General features: G+C 42.9%; 1 protein-coding gene and 1 long non-coding RNA gene across 3 annotated transcripts in view; one reads left to right on the top strand and one right to left on the bottom strand.

Annotated features, from left to right (window-relative positions):
- Window positions 1-13,998, bottom strand: part of SDK1 (sidekick cell adhesion molecule 1) — a 367,483-nt gene that overhangs the window by 226,366 nt on the left and 127,119 nt on the right. The window lies entirely within an intron of this gene.
- LOC148124672 (uncharacterized) lies at window positions 7,072-8,796 on the top strand. The gene is made up of 2 exons (XR_015739560.1): window positions 7,072-7,358; window positions 7,596-8,796. It is a non-coding gene; the product is annotated as an uncharacterized LOC148124672 (long non-coding RNA).

Genomic DNA, 13,998 nt, shown 5'->3' with positions numbered 1-13,998 from the left:
ATGAAACGCAGCAAACAATTGGAATGCTAACACACGGGGACACGGACGCACGGACACACACACATGTAGACACATGGAAATGCATACAAAAGGTACTTTCTGTTTAGGAGCAAAAGTCACATTCCCAATGCCAAAGTCATATTAATAAGAACTATTGCTTATTAGTTTCAATAGAAGAGAATGTTTGTAGCTCAGGGTTGAACTGTCTTTGGTGCTTTCTGAGCTCTCGCTGTTTTCTTGCAGACGTCTCGTTACCCAACTGGGTAACATTATCAGTGATAGAAGGGAATGGGGTTTGTGGGGGTGGGAGTAGAGGGGGAGAAAGAGGAGGAGAATGATGGGGGGTGTTCTTGGTGGTCTCTGAGCTTCGTTGGTTTTTTGCAGTTGTTTCATTACCAAACTAGGTAGCATCATCAGTGCTACCAATGGTATCATCATCAGTTACAACTGATGCTGTATCGCATTTGGGTAATGAAATGTCTGCAAGAAAACAACCAAGTTTCACCCTCCTCCTCCTCCTCCTCCTCCTCCTCCTCCTCCTCCTCCTCCTCCTCCTCCTCCTCTTCCTCTCCACAAACCCCACTCCCTTCTAGCACTGATGTTACCAAGCTGGGTCATAAAATGTCTACAAAAAAACAACCAAGTTCAGAGAGCACCAACGACCCCACAGTTTCTCCTCCTCCTCCTCCTCCTCCTCTTCTCCACAAACCCCACTCCCTTCTAGCACTGATGATATTACCAAGCTGGGTCATGAAATGTCTACAAGAAAACAACCAAGTTCAAAAAAGCACCAAGGATCCCTATACTTCTTGATCGTACATTCAACTCACTAGACCCTCCAAGACTGCAAAAGTCTCATCTAGTTATTGCAAAGGGAAGACCACCGATTTCTTCTACATACATACCATAATCCTACCTCGTGCGCTGAATTTCTTAAGTCATCACACAACACACATTATTTGCATTAAAATGACATTTGGTGCTTGGGTCAATGTTTTGAATATTTTTATGTTGCTTGATTTAAACTTTATAAACCTCCCAGAGGCTGTTGATATGGGCAATTACAATAAACGCAATTTAATTTTAACAATTTTTCAATCAGCATGAGAAGGCTGCAGTGTTGAAAGACATCTAAAACTGATTTAAATAAAAATTAAAATAATCCTAATTGCATTTCTTTAATTCCTGATGTGGCACTGACATTCCTTTCTGAATATTGTATTTCATTCCTTTTGGACATCCCCATTTCTATCCCCCCTTCCCTTCAGATAAGTTTAACGTCCAGTTTACGAACATTTTTCACCATGCTACAGCTTCTGGGTTTGAGCTTAATAAAATAAAGTACAATAAAATACCCTGTTGGTGTTTTGACGTGCTATTAATCTGTGCGTGTCATAAATGAAAGCTGTGTTTTTCTGATCATTACCATGAATTTTAGAAACAACTGAGAGCTTTATTCTTGAATCACATGATCCGTCAAGCTACTTTTCTTTCTTTGTCATCAATGATCATAAAATACAAGCGACTGTAATTCGAGGGTATTTCTTCCCCCCATCTCTATAAAGACTTTTTATTCATATACTTCCCTAATGGTGTTTGTCCTAGTCTGATCTGGAAAATGGAACAACAGATTTGCTTAACCTCTTTACAGTCAGATGTGTGTGTGTGTGTGGTGAGAGCTAGATAAAAAGACCAGGCAATTATGTATCATGCTCATTAGCGTGGAGACACGAATTCTACTAGCCTCTCTGATTCATACCAACACTGGAATTAGGATTTATTTTGCATTATTTTGGTGGCTTCCCTCCATCCTGCCTATGCACACAACTTCTGGTTGCTGTGGAAGAGCCAGTCAAATACAAAGATTCTTGTTGTTCAGTCATTAAGCTGCGTCCGACTTTGTGCAACCTCATGGACCGTAGCACTCCAGGTCCCCCATCCTCCACTGTCTCCCAGAGTTATCATGTTGCTTGCGTCAGCGACACTATCTAACCATCTCATTCTCTGATGTCCCCCTTCTCCTGTTGCCTTTAGTCTTTCTAACATCCAGGTCTTCTCCAAGGAGTTCCTCTCTTCTCATTAGGTGGCCAAAGTTAGTTGAGCTTCAGCATCTGAAGAACTATCAGATTTTCTTCGGGATCAACTGATTGGATCTCCTTGCAGTCCAAGGGATCCTCAAGAACCTTCTCCCACACCACAGTTCGAAAGCATCAATGCTTCAGTGCTCAGCCTTCTTCATTGTCCAACACTCACAGCCATACATCACTCCTGGGAAGATCATAAGTTTTGACTATATCCTTTTCAACAACTAGATTCTTAGCGTGGGTTTTCTATACCATAATTCAATTTATCCTACCAAATAGGATACATTACTCTAGGAGTTAGTTTAGGCAATAAAGCAGTTAAGTTCGTGTTAGAAAGCTGGGAAGAAAAAGATAGCTCAATTCTAAATATTAATGCTTTTCTGGTCCTAGTTTCATGACCATGTTTCAACCGAAAAATTTTTTCCACATGCCTGGAAGACTTTCTGTTAAGACTGCAGGGAATATAGATGAACTGATTATTGAGAGATTCTTCCCAGTTTATTGTCCATCCTTTTAAAAGCATCTGAGTAACATACAATAAATGGACAATAGCTCTACTTCAATTGTTGGTTTTCTATCAATTCCTTCCGCTGACACCTACTGAAAATCACATGTCCCATGAGTTCGGGATAGGCGCCGTTTCCATGAACCTTAGATGCATATTGTAATAGCTGTGCTTTCCTTTGTCACTTGTCACATCTTCTCAGAAGCCCTATTTTTCTCTGTTGTGTTTTCAGGTTTGTCCATTCTTTCTAATGCTTAATGGAAGCCTAGTGCGCTCCTGACACCTACAACAAAGGAGGGTATGAGACAAACTGCAGGTAAATAAGATTTTAATAGGCACACCGGTGAGAAGGATAATTCGGCTGTATTTACAGGATCACAAGCTTTAAGGCAGATGAAAGGAAATTCTGCTTTAGGTGTATTTTAAATACACTGCGGTCACCACGCAAACATGAAAACAACCGGAGATATCACCTTTTGCAAAGCATGCCTTGAGCAGCAAAAAAAGGGGCTATGATTTGGAAAAATGGCATGTGTTGTCTTTGAAACGCTGCCTTTATTCGAAATCTAAAAGCAGCGTCGCCCACAGAGCCATGCTATGTTATGATGAAACCATCAGCCAGAAAGAGCACAGCAATCGTACAGTGGAAGAAGAAGAAGAAGGAGAAGGAGAAGGAGAAGGAGAAGGAGAAGGAGAAGGAGAAGGAGAAGAAGAAGAAGAAGAAGAAGAAGAAGAAGAAGAAGAAGAAGAAGAAGAAGAAGAAGAAGAAGAAGAAGAAGAAGAAGAAGAAGAAGAAGAAGAACAACAACAACAACAACAACAACAACAACAACAACCAGTTGGGTTAGTGGTTAAGGCACCAGGCTAGAAAGCAGGAGATCCCGAGTTCTAGTCCCGCTTTAGGCATAAAAGCCAGCTAGGTGACCCTGGGCCAGTCCCTCACTTTCACAGTGTTGTTTTTGTGGGGAAAATAGGAGGTGGAGGAAGGTTTGTTGACTATGTTCGCTGCCTTGAGTTATTTGTAAAAAAATAATAAAGGCAGGATACAAATGAAGTACCAAAAAAAAAATGGGAGATTTCATTGAGTCTCCAGAATTCCCAGTGTCCTATCTGTTTTACGGGATAGCTTATCAAAAACACCTAACTTTTAGGATGGAGTGTGTCATCTTCAAATAGCCATTGAGAGAAAACATCGACCGAAAGGGGTTTTTTTTTAAACGTGGCTTTGGCTTTGGCAACAGCCCTGCTTTCCGCTCCTGGGAATCATCCTCTCTGTCTGTATATATGTGAGACAGAGGGAGAAAGGCTATTACTCCAGATGGCCCATTCAATAACACCTGGTAACAGGTAACTGAAATCAATGCTTTTTTCCCCTCTGCTTCTCCCCGTCTCTCTCTCCATCCTCTGTTGTCTCCCCTGTGGGAAATCTGAACTCAACAGGGCCCCACTTCTTCGTGTGTGTGTGTGTGTGTGTGTGTGTGTGTGTGTGTGTGTGAGAGAGAGAGAGAGAGAGAGAGAGAGAGAGAGGATCGATAAATAATATGCACATTTTTCATTGCATCCCAGGGGATAAAGGGGGGTTTATTCAGAAGGGCAACACTGCCATGCCAATTCTTGAATGCCAGGCACTGGGATGGAAACTTGCGGTATCGTGTGTCTCCACTGCAACCTTTTTCCTCCATATGTCTCAAATTTATAATGCAACTGGCAGGCTGCATTTGGATCTTGCAAAAAGAAATAAAATGAAATAAATGGTAACCGGGTTTTCTGGTTTCCCCCTGATATTAATGACAGGAACAAAGAAGCAGATTTTTTGACGTGCGCAAAATGTAGTTCAGGTGCAACCAGGTGTGTGTGTGTGTGTGTGTGTGTGTGTGTGTGTGTGTATACTATATATATATATATATGCGTTGATATTCCTGGAATGAAGCGATAAGGACATCTTAAACGTTTCCAGTTGCATCTGCCAGTGTGTTTGTGCGGGCGGCCAGATTAGCTGAGCGCTGATGGTGCTGTTACATGAATGTGAGGAAGGAAAGCAGGTCCCTCATTACAGAGTGAAGTGGATAATGGGAATCCGTAAGTGAGGGTGATGGAACTGTGTATACTGGCCATTAACTCAGTAATAGCATCTCTCCTGCTCCAGATGAGGGATTCTCTGGCACCAGCATTTTGCTGGGTTGCATGAGCAAATCCTGCCAGCCTTCCGAGCAGAAATCAAATCTGCAACTTGAGAGATAACTCTAAGACAGACGCAAGGCAGGCTGGGCGAGAATTTCAAGGTCTTTGGTTCTTGGCACAACCGTGGTCGGCTTACCTCCTCACCAGCAAGCTTGAGGTGCCATCAGCTTCTCGGTTGGGGCTCGGCCAGAAAGAATAGCTACCTTATATTTAGGTCAAGCTTACAATAGTTGGCTGCTTAATATATATTTAAAGGTAATATAAAATATAAAGAAGGGTGGCTGGAATCAGATACGTCTAGTTTCATGAAAAGAAGGACCTGGGGAGACATGATGACAGTCTTCCAATATCTCAGGGGCTGCCCCAAAGAAGAGGGAGTCAAGCTATTCTCCAAAGCACCTGAGGGCAGGACAAGAAGCAATGGGTGGAAACTCATCAAGGAGAGAAGCAACGTAAAACTAAGGAGAAATTTCCTGACAGAACAATTAACCAGTGGAACAACTTGCCTCCAAGAGGCTGTGAATTCTCCAACACTGGAGGTTTTTAAGAAGAGATTGGATAACATTTGTCTGAAGTGGCTGTAGGGTTTTCTGCTTAAGCAGTGGGTTGGGCTAGAAGACCTCCACGGTCCCTTCCAATTTAGTTATTCTGTTATTCTAAGAATATTACATGTATCGCTAACCAACGCATCCAAAACCCTTAACTATTTCGCATTCGGAAATGTTCAAGGCAACTTTTGAGTTCATCTCTGCTTCCTTTCTTTCTCCCATTTTCTTAGCCTGCAAATGACAACCAAGGTATAAATAGCTCTGCAAATAACTCTTTCCAAGATGATAAATCTTATGCAACAAGGAAGATGGGCAGTCTCGGAAGGGCCACAAAATTCTTTGCTGATTTCGGCTGCACCAGGTTTAAGGACACCTGCCGAGAAATAATTTATGATCGCAATCTCAGCAATTCTACGTTTTAGGTCTCCCAGTTGTCGAAACAAACTGGCCTGTTTTCCCCACCCCCTTTTCCCCCCACCCCCCCACTTCCTGGAACGCTATATATTTTTATTTTATGCAATCTCACTCATCGAAAATTACTCCATTTCTCTGAGCTGTTCGCACGAGCCATGAAGCTTTATGGGATAATATAACTGATTAATCCTCCTAGCATTTTTGTTTCAAGGAGGACTTTTTAAAGATGCTGCTTTATTTATTATTTTTTCTTCTTTTTGGTTCTTAATGCTGGTAGGAAGAGGTTGGGTGCCTCTCATTGAATGCCATCCTTTTGTGGGGATTTCGGAGTGCAGAACGACCAAGGGAACAAGATTCAGTTTACTTGCTCTCCAACTACACAACGAGAATCCTCCTTTTAGTAGGTGGCACCATTTGGCTCAGTGGTGGGATTCAAAATTTTTTACTACCGGTTTGGTGGGTGTGGCGTGGTGGGTGTGGCAGGAGAAGAATACTGTAAAATTTCCATTCCCTCCCCACTCCACTAACCTGCTTTCCAGCTCTGTTCTCCTAATGCTGGGCAACCAATAAAGACCCAGCCAATCAGCTGGGACTCAATGGGAGGCAGGGAATAGAGGGGGCCAATCAGAGGTAGGATTGACCGGTTCTCTGAACTACTCAAAATTTCTGCTACTGGTTCTCCGGAACTGGTCAGAACCGGCTGAATCCCACCTCTGATTTGGCTCCTGCTCTGCCTGAGCACAGGCTCCTCGGGGACCTCTTCATCACTGCTGCCAGCCTCCACAACCTCCAAAGGCAACGTTCCACTCCCTGATAGTCCTGGCTCCATCCCTCCATCCATCACACAGGCCCCTCATCTGAGTCCTCACTCTCCGAGACGTCAGCTGTCCAAACCGCAACACTCAGGCATGGCGAGGAGTGACTGGGAGGGGAGGGTGAGGGGTCAGGGCCAGCCATTGGTGAGATCACTCAATAGGGAGCTGCAGCAAAGGGGCCAAAGAGCCGCATGTGGCTCCGGAGTCAGGGTTGCCTGATACCCATCCTAGGGGGCTCCTGAATCCATAATGGTGGATTCCATCATGTTTTGTGGTTATTGTGTAAACATTTTAGACGTTTCCCAGAAAGGAATATCTGAATATCAAAACATGAAATATTGAAGGGCTGGACACTGACGCAAAGAGAGAACTGGCTGCCCTGTTGCGTCCACCAGAGGCCATTTCTGAATTAAATGTCTAAACGAGGCTGCTGAAAAGATTGTGCTCAAATTTGCTTCACGGGGGAAATTAAAGAGCTTTTGCAGAGCTCCCAGCACCACAAGTCTTTAAATAATACCTGGGGCATGCTGATATAACAAAATAAGAGTTACTATTTTCATTTTTTTTTCATCCCTAGATCTTGTCTGAGTACTGTCCAGATAAGGAAAGGAGATTCTGCAAGATTTCTGAAATGGAAGATCAGCGTTTTATTAGCAGTAGGCACATTTAATATGCTAAAGCGAAGAGAGGGTTGAAGAAGGATGATGTTATCTGCCTCTCGCAATTTCAAACTGGGAAAAAACTTCTACCACCCTTTGGCTTTCCATCCCAGGCAATTTGCAAAAAAAAAAAAAAAAGAAATCACTCCAAGGTAAGAACGCAGCCCCTCCCCAAATTAAAAACTCACAAAAGGCAGCAGGACACACCAGCAGGATTAAAACAATCTCTTAAAAGTCTTTCTGGGGTGCCGAAAAGAAAAAAAGATGAGGTTCTATAAAAGCCGTATCATAAGGGCCGTGTTTCATTTGGGAAAGTGTGACTGGAAATCACAACTGCAACCAAATTTGACTTTCACTTACGAGAGGTGACAATTTTTTTTTCTTCCTAGGTTAACTTTGCTCCAGTTGCCTCTTGTGACAGGAGACCCTTAATTACCTACTTTTGTGTAAGCTTCCTAGCCCTTGTACCCAGCTTGTATTGCTTCTTATATGATAGTATATTAAAGCACTAGCTTGATAAAAGACACAAACTAAGGGAAAATTTATAATCTGTATCGTGTAAAACTTAATAGTTGCAATTTAATCAGTTTTGGGGCTATTTTGGACATGACCGCCTGGGACGTTATGAGAATACGGATCCGAAAGTGCAGGGGGCAAGAGTTTTTGCATTAAAGTGCCAAGCAACAGGATGGCACAGTGAAATAAAGAAATAAAGAAGTTACCCTGGTAATATTCCTGCCATACCCCTGTCGGAATCTGATTCCAGGGGAGAGATGGAGCAGCTGACAGGGAGTGGGAGTGTGGCTCTGGTGGCTGTGGAGGAAACTGGGGAAGGGCACAGTCCGGCTGGGCATTCAGAGGAAGACCCAGGCCCACCCACTCTTCATCTTAGGGCACACAGGGAGGAATGGATAAGGGAGCAATGTGAGTTGCATGGTTTACAGGGGAGGAAAGGGCCCTGATCCCCTTCATCGGCTGCAGCCGGGAGGACTGTTTAAAAGGGCAAACTGCACACGAAGTTGCTGGAAGCAAAGCATGAAATTATTCTGGTTTGTCAAGTCTTATCTGAGTTCTGGCATCCTCCCAACTGTGTGTGTTTCGTTATCTTTTGACGTCTTCAATCCCTTATCCTGCCCTGTCTCGTTAATTGCTGCAGTGTGGTTTGTCTTGGTTTTTATTTATAATTCATATGTACTTTGGGTTCGGACTGAATTTCTCCCCTTTAAAAACTGTTCTTGGGAGAGTTTTTTTTCTCCAGCCGATGATAACTGGACATTGGGGGCCAAGTTGGAGGTATTAAAGGGACTTTACCTATTTTTGTGATTTTGTTGCTTTTGTGCCACGCCCCTTTGGGTCATCACAATTCCAGAGGAACAGAAGTGATGAGAGAAAGGAGTATATAAGAAGGGGTTTTATTTCAGATCATGCCCACTGGTGGTAGCTGCTCCTTGCTGGACCTAACTATGATGTCTGGACCTCATTGCAGTGAGTTGTTGATGTAAGTATCATCTTGCTGAAATGTGGTTTGTATTATGATGGCTTTCATGTTCCAAATTGCTCACGAAATAAACTTTTGATTCAAAGCAGAAATGAGGTTGCAGGCTTGTCTTTCCTGTTTTACTTGCCTCATTTTATGACACCTCCATTTGAATACAGCCTGGACTGGGTTTTCGAGGAAGCCCTAATCTGTCTTTCAAATAAACGCCTTTATTCCAAGGCTTAGGGGCCTGGATTTTGTGTCCTGACGGGTGGCGGAACAAGGGTGAAATGGCAATGCATAAGACCATCGTAGTTACGAAGGAGTTGGTGACCTGTTTTGATTTCTCCTTCGTATTAAGGGAAGCCTTTGGAAGCCAATTCTGAGCTAGCCTGCTTCTTTTTTCACTCTTTGAATAAAGGCGGATGGGGGAAATGGTCACGGAAGTGCTTATTGTGAAAGTCTCCGGTTGTTGATTCCCAGCCAAGAGTCATGAGCCACCCAATCCAAGTTATGTCTTGCAGACTCCTTGCAATCTCCTGACCATAGTAAGCTTGTGAAGTCATGGTACCAGGTTGTGATAAAAGTAAGGGTTGTTAGGATTAGGTCAGGATGCTGCTATAGAGCATTGCCTGCCCAAACAACCAGACATAAAGATAGTTTTTCCCCGCCTCTGTGCTATCACTTAATTCCCACAGTGCTGTCTCATTTCTCCTCTTCTCCTCTCTCCTATCTTCTCCTATTGTTTCTTATGATTTATCAAGTGTGGTTTGCAACTTATGATTAGTGATTGTAACTATGGTTATGACCTATGACTTGTTACTCGCTGTTTATATGTACACCGTGAGCTTCTGCATTGGAGATAAATTCCTAGTGTGTCCAATCACACTTGGCCAAATAAAGTATTCTATTATTCTCTCCTCTCCTCTCCTCTCCTTCTCTCCTCTCCTCTCCTCTCCTCTCCACTCCTCTCCTCTCCTCTCTTCTTCTCTCCTCTCCTCTCCTCTTCTCTCCTTCTCTCCTCTCCTCTCTTCTCCTCTCCTCTCCTCTCCTTCTCTCCTCTCCTCTCTTCTTCTCTCCTCTCCTCTCTTCTTCTCTCCTCTTCTCTCTTCTCCTCTCCTCTCCTCTTCTCTCCTTCTCTCCTCTCCTCTCTTCTTCTCTCCCCTCCCCTCCCCTTCCATTTCTAATTCTATCTTCTCTCCTATCCATTCTAATTCTAATTTTAATTAAGTCTAATTTTATCATACCGAAAACAATAATTTTCTTCATAACTTTTCTATGGAGGGCTGTTGCTTTAAAAAAAAAACACCAGCCCCCTGAATGGTTCTCCAGAATGCCTGGAGCACAACCGCAGCAAGGGGAAAAAAAACGGTGCCTGAGCAAACTTTTCCCCCCAAAGCATGATTATTTCTGATTAGAGTTAACAATTGCAGTAAGGAAGACAGAGGAATGGGTGGCAGAGGAGTCCTGTGCACCGCTTGCAACATTATAAGCCCCAAAGCTCTCCGGGACAATCACGGGAGAACTTTGGCAGGAAAAAACGTTGACAGCAAAGCCGTACACAATAGCACGTTAAGGAGAGAATCCACACAAGTGTTACATTAATCAGGGAAGGTGGATTGTCTTTGTGGGCTTTTCTGTCAAGGAAGAAAATAGCTGACTGAGTTGGCGAGGAATGGGGGGTGAGTGAAATTGAACTTAAATGGAGTCCTGTAAAAGAGCAGGTCCTGAACTGAAGAGAAATAAAAACAGGCTGAAATAGCTTTGATCGAAGAGAATATTTGTGGCTCAAGTTTGGAGTGTGGGGTCCTTGGTGATCTATGAACTTGGTTTTCTTGCAGACGTTTCATGGCCCAACTGGGTAACATCATCAGTGTTATAAGAGAGTGGGGTTCGCAGGGAGGAGGAGGAGGCAGCAAAAGGACCATGAGGTTCTTGGTGTTTTCTGAGACTGGTTGAGTTCTTACAGGTGTTTCATGACCCAACTAAGTAACATCATCCGTGTTCCCTGGTGACGATAGCACTGATGATGTTACCTAGTTGGGTCATGGAACGTCTGTAAGACAAAAAACCAAGCTCAGAGAACACCCAAGCACCTCACAAAAACCACGCATGCTCTATGCAAATGCCACTAACTAAATTATTTGTTCCCAGTGCAAAATCTGTAGAGCGACTGGAAACCAGCATGCCCAACTCTATGCCCAGTCAGTCGAAATACCAATCGCCCATACATATCGCAAAAAAATATCTCCCCACACCACCACATGCACACCGATTGTGACTATGTTAAGGACCGCCTAAAATCCAGGCCTGGTTTTTCCTGCCTTAAAACCAGGAAAACAACGCCCGGGCCAAATATCTGTTTAGAGGCAGCTTTGAGTCTTAATTTAGCATGGATGCTCAAGGGCCCTGTGGTTGCTGTTGGTTCTCCTTGGCGTATCTTCTCTTCCACTGCAGGAAAGCAACGTCGTTCGTTTTGTGCTCCTGTGAATTGTGCTCATTTCTAGGCCAGCTCAGCTAGACAGACAGCCGAATTTGCCCATCGGCAGAATAGCGTTACAGTGGGAAATGGAAACCGTGTATAAGGAACAATTGTCACGAGCCGACACAGCATCTCGGAGCAAAGGAGACCTTGTGAAGGTCACCTCTTGTTAGGTGGGGTAAGACAGAAAGTTTCAGGCAGCAGGTGTTCCAGTTTAAGAAGGGAACAATGGCTCCTTCTCCCCAATTGCTTCCTGCTTAAAATCTTTCTCAACGTGGGAAGAGGGCCAGGTTTTCTCCCAGGTTATTCGAAAGCGCTTAAGGAAAAGAGTAGCTGAACAAATCAATTGGGCGACAGCCTGGTCTGGATATGTGCATTAGCAAAGTACTGTTCTTAAACTGGTTTGTTGGCTTGAATCGGAGGTGGGATTCAGCCGGTTCTGACCAATTCTGGAGAACCGGTGGCAGAGATGTTGAGTAGTTCGGAGAATCGGCAAACCCTGCCTTTGACTGGCCCTGCCAGTCTCTTCTCTGCCTCCCATCAAGTCCCAGCTGATCGGCTGGATCTCCTTTGGTTGCCCTACACAGGAGAACGGAGCTGGAAAGCAGGTTACTGGGGTGGGGAGGGAATGGAGATTTTGCAGTATATACTTCCCCTGCCACACCCACCAAGACATGCCCACAGAAATGGTAGTAACTCTTTTTTAATCCCACCACTGGTTTGAATGGCAACCAAAATGCATTGCTAGCTGCCCAGAGTTCCACCTGTATGATGGGAGGCTATAGGAAGGAAGGAAGGAAGGGAGGGAGGGAGGGAGGGAGGGAGGGAGGAAGGAAGGAAGGAAGGAAGGAAGGAAGGAAGGATGGAAGGAAGGAAGGAAGGAAGGAAGGAGAGGCAAAGAACTCAAAATGGTGTCCACAACCATGTGTTTCTTATGATGGGTTGGGTTTTGATTACATGCCACCATCTTGACTTCCTTGATTAACCCCAGGAAACAGAAAGGCCACTTCTACATGATAACTTTGTGCCAATTGGAAATCTATTCTGGACTTATACAATTTATATGAGGTGTATATTTTAATGCTGATTTATGGCGCAGCTGCAATGCCTTTAAATGAAGGAAGGAAGGAAGCATCATTAATGATATTAGCTAGTTGTCTAAGCTCAGAGAGCAGCGAGAAGAGGGAGGGAGGGAAGAAAAGGAAGAAAAGGAAGGAAGGAAGGAAGGAAGGAAGGAAGGAAGGAAGAAGAAAGAAAGAAAGAAAGAAAGAAAGAAAGAAAGAAAGAAAGAAAGAAAGAAAGAAAGAAAGAAAGAAAGAAAGAAAGAAAGAAAGGACATTCTTAATCAAACCTGAGAGACTAAAGATATATAAGCAAATACAAGAAAGGAAAATCCCCAGTGCCAGACCAAAAGAGAATAAAAAGAAACCTAATAATTTAGCACTGTCTTTGTTAATTTCATTTTAACTGTCCCACATTCAATTAAAGTGTCACATAATAAAAGTAGCAGGTAAAATGAAAATCCAAATCCTATTAAGTGTTAAGAATGTTCAACTTAACCACTAATACATCCCTTCATCTAAGGCCACTTAGCCACTTTCTAAGACTGCCGCGGAATATATCTCAACTGAGCAGAGTTTCTCAGGCAATATTTGGGCTATCGAAAAGTATCCCCAGAACACATTGACATAATGAGCCCTAATGGCCTCTTTAACCTTTTTCCAGCTTCCATTAAATAATTCTCAATTCATTTGTCTAAGGTAGAACTGAGTTCTCAGATGCAATTTCAAAGCCCTGTGTCTTTCTTCAAAGAGCTTTCTGGCTGGGGGTTTTTGTGTTGTTTTTTTCATGTGCAAATGTCCCTGGGTTTTTTGTTTTGTTTTTTAAAAAGAAACCTCTCCTCTTTGGTTAAGAATTTAAACACTGTCCCACTGGCTCTGAAGAGTGTCTTTTTTATTCCAGAATCTGATTTCCAACATTGATTAGTTTGAGGCCTGTGGGAGATCCAACTCCCTGGCAAAGTCTGGGCATAACAAATCCCGTTATTATTTGCTCACCAGAAGACCGTCTGCTGTGATTTTAGACAATTTGCTTTGCAAACATATTTAACTTCATTTTTAAAAGCTAATGTGACTAGGAGCCTCAAACTGTGTTTTAGTGCCATAGTCAATCTTTTACTAGATGCATATTTATATTTATTAGGATGAGCTCAATACTCTTTATTATTTTTTTTCCTTCAGCGAAATGTCCTTCACCTGCCCTCTCATCCATCTAGCCACTGGCTAGACACAAAGGGTGAGGAGGGGGGGAATGCCACATTTTTAGTGTCTGTATACAGAATGATGAGCTGGTTCTTTTCACAGACGGATTCCAACATGACCCCAACTTCAGAGGGAGGGAGGTCAGTTTTGCCTTTGGTTTTAGCTCAGTCAAGAGAGACTTATCACCTGCTAATATAAGATTTGTGCTATTAAGATTTAGAATAGAGGTAGAAATTAGAAAGGGGGGAAATATTATTATGCATATTCCCAAATGGTATTTTAAAATCAGTTTGTAGATGAAAGGATCAGAAGTTGAAAGATGTTTGTATTATGTACAATGTTATTATAATGATGCGAGTATGATTAATGCAATTAAGATGACTAAAATTGTCAATATTCTCACTGTTATTTGGTATCAAAATTAACGATACCCAGATGCCACACTGTTCATGTATTCAATATTTATGTATAATTAAATTTTTAAAAAATGATACGGGGAAAAAAAGAGAATAATTACAAATGGGCAAATAAACCAATAACATATTTTGCATATTGCTCAGACAGTAATCCCC

This window comes from Pseudonaja textilis, chromosome 14 (assembly GCF_049901715.1).
Source record: "Pseudonaja textilis isolate UNSWEBS1 chromosome 14, rPseTex1.2, whole genome shotgun sequence".
Taxonomy (NCBI): domain Eukaryota; kingdom Metazoa; phylum Chordata; class Lepidosauria; order Squamata; family Elapidae; genus Pseudonaja; species Pseudonaja textilis.
This window is presented reverse-complemented; position numbering and strand designations above follow the sequence as displayed.